Genomic DNA, 3,194 nt, shown 5'->3' with positions numbered 1-3,194 from the left:
TTTTCTTTAAATTGTAAAAATACACATGTACTGTACAAAATAAAACAACCTCATTAACCTATGATAATAATAATAATATTATAATACATGTCAAAAATTACTAAAATATTCAAAAACAAAACAGAAATACATGATACATAATGTATGTACTTTATGCTCCCTAAAATGCAGTGAGAAGAGATTGCCTGTTGGTTTATTATAAGTAAAAACATGCACTGTCACTACTACTGTATGTCCTATTGAAGTTTGTCTATTATAATATTGTGTGCATAAATGTCATGTGATCATCATGTGCTGAGTGGTTTGATCTGTGGGTGGGTAAGTATCTCTTAGTGAGGTGGCCAGGGTTGGTGTATCAACCTTAGTGAGGTGTTGGTGTTGGTGTATGATATTTATGCTGCCATCATTCTGGCTCCATAACTGTTTTGAAGTATCCAATTAGACAATCAGCCAATTATTTGTGTTACTATGGTTATAGCCATGCCTTATGCTAACATTTTGCAGAGCACTGCAGAATACTGGTAATTGCATTTTTGAGCAGAGCAGGCAACCCTGGCATTCCATCATGATAATCTCAGTTTCATAGTTTTCCTCCTGAATATGTACATGCATAATGTACACTACAGACTCTCAACACTACACAGCAAATCTAAAATCTATTTGCACCAAATGTCTCTCTTGTATAAGTTGTAATGGTAAATCCCTTTAACATCATGTAGTATTGTTGCTACTATTGTTACATCATGTAGTCACATACACACAGGGAGTGGGTCACACTACACTCAGTACAATGTAAATCTATTTACAAAACTATCTGCTGAGCTATCACAACAGTTTCAGTTTGATAAACACACCCACAGACATATCTTTGGTCAACAATGCTTTCACTACAAGTGGTTGTCTTCTTGTTGAGTGTCAGTGAAGTTATCAGTGAATGTCCACCTTCCTCAGGTAAGACACTGGATGTGTATAATAACAACTGTATAGGTTTTTATAGGTATCTACCTGAGGTATAGTGGAAACTGTCGTACTAATGAATCCTATTTTACTGATGGTAGCATCATATCAAATGCTCTAGAGTGTACATTACCTGGTGCTACTCTGGATGATGGAGAATGGATTGGTCCTAATGGAGTAGTTCCTTGTGATGGTGGTAACAATGAAAATGTTCGATGTACTACTGGGTTAGGTGCTAGTCTCAGTATGAAGCTACTACTTATCCTGGGGCAGCTGGTAATGGCTGGTACAAGTGTTGTCTGCCCACTAATTGTTCAGATCCTAACACTAACATCATCTTTGCTAATATATTCAGTAAGAGGAGACTATAATCACTTACTGATGTAATAATTTTCGTTTGTAGGATTTGCACAGATAGAATCATTTACTGTTGTTGATCTTCCTTCTGATATGACAGTATATCCTCAGGAATACAAACTGAATTGTACTAAAATTGGATTTCGTCGGTATGATATTAGTATGAGCATTGGTAGTACTGCACTGGCTAGTCACACTAATTGTGATGATAGATTTAGTAATAATTGTCCTAGTGGTATTGATTTAAGTGGTCCTGTTGAAAACACAGTAAGTTATACTGTTAATATCACATGGGATGGAATGACTGTCAGTAATGGATCAGTCAGTCAATCAACCACTGGAGATCAACTGTATCAGTGCAGGTTAGCAGATCATCCTGATGCTAATGCAATTAGAATACGTAATGTAACTATAAAAGGTAATGTCTATAAATTCTATTAATTTTGATACCAATAATATTAGTACCAGTAACTGCTCCCTCTTCTCTTACTGTGGTCACCAAGACAGCTACCACTATCACTGTCAGTTGGACTGCACTTGATTCATCTAATGCTGATGGATATCTAGTCAATGTTACTAGTGACACAGACACTGTGCAGACAATACAGGTGGAGGGAAGTAGTAATAATACAATCACACTGAATGGACTGAGATGAGGAACAACTTATAGCATCACAGTCAGAGCCTATCAACAATTACTGGGACCTGCTAGTACAATCAGTGTACAGACCTTACCAGGTATTGCTACTGCACCTTTTAATGTACTTGTAACATTGTTGATGTATTTCTAGTTATTAATTCAATCAATTGGACACTAGTCTCATCCATTACACAACTCAATAACACTCAATATCATATTGATTGTCTCACAACTACTGATGTAAATCCTTCAACTAATGTTTACTGGTTAGTGAATGGAGTGATGAAGAGTAACTCAATGTATACATCAATTGATGTCCTGACATACAACAATACACTACTGGTATATCCTGATCCACTGGGAGTGTCAGTTAATGTTACCTGTATAGCAATGATTGGAGGAGTCAACTACAGTCAATCTGTGATATTACATGGTATGATTATACTTTAATCAATAGTAGATACCTTTGTTTCTTTTTTAGCTCCTAGTAATCCTCCAAATAATGTGAGAGGGTTTATATTAAATGCTAATAGTATCAAAGTGAACTGGACCACTTCATCAGAGACTAATGGATATGTGATTGAGTATACTACTGGAGGTGTAACCAGGAATGTAGTATCTACCAGTAAAGGTGAAATTGTACTAACAGATCTCTCACCAATGAGTGGTACCTATACCATCAGTGTGTACTCATATATAGATCTTCCTTCAGTTAATAGTACAGTAACAGTGTTAAGATTTGATGGTGAGTTATTATGATTGAGAGAGTGTAATTGATATGTGTTGTAGTTCCTAGTCCAGTAACTAGTCTCTCAGTATCTAATGTCTCAACCACTAGTATTACAGTGAACTGGACTATTCCCAGTAGTGACAACTATGTAACATACTACACCATCTCCTATACTCCATCTTGTCCCCAGTTATCATCAGTGAATGAGACAGTCTCTGTTGGTCCTCATCAGTCCACTACAACATACAGTTATACATTAATAGGTCTGTACAGTGGTATGAGCTATACCATCACAGTGAGAGCTGGTAATGTACTAGGAGGATCTGAATTAAGCATGAGCACATCAGTACAAACTGAAGCAATGAGTTGTATGTTAATAATGTGTTTCAGTATTTAAATTATATATATTTTGTAGTTCCTAGTGGTTGGCCCTCATCAATTCAAGTATTACAAGTTAATTCTACAGCTAATAGATTCACTTGGAATGAGGTCAATTGTTCTGAGCGTAAT

Source organism: Amphimedon queenslandica, unplaced genomic scaffold, assembly GCF_000090795.2.
Source record: "Amphimedon queenslandica unplaced genomic scaffold, v1.1 AMPQUscaffold_13396, whole genome shotgun sequence".
NCBI lineage: Eukaryota > Metazoa > Porifera > Demospongiae > Haplosclerida > Niphatidae > Amphimedon > Amphimedon queenslandica.
This window is presented reverse-complemented; position numbering follows the sequence as displayed.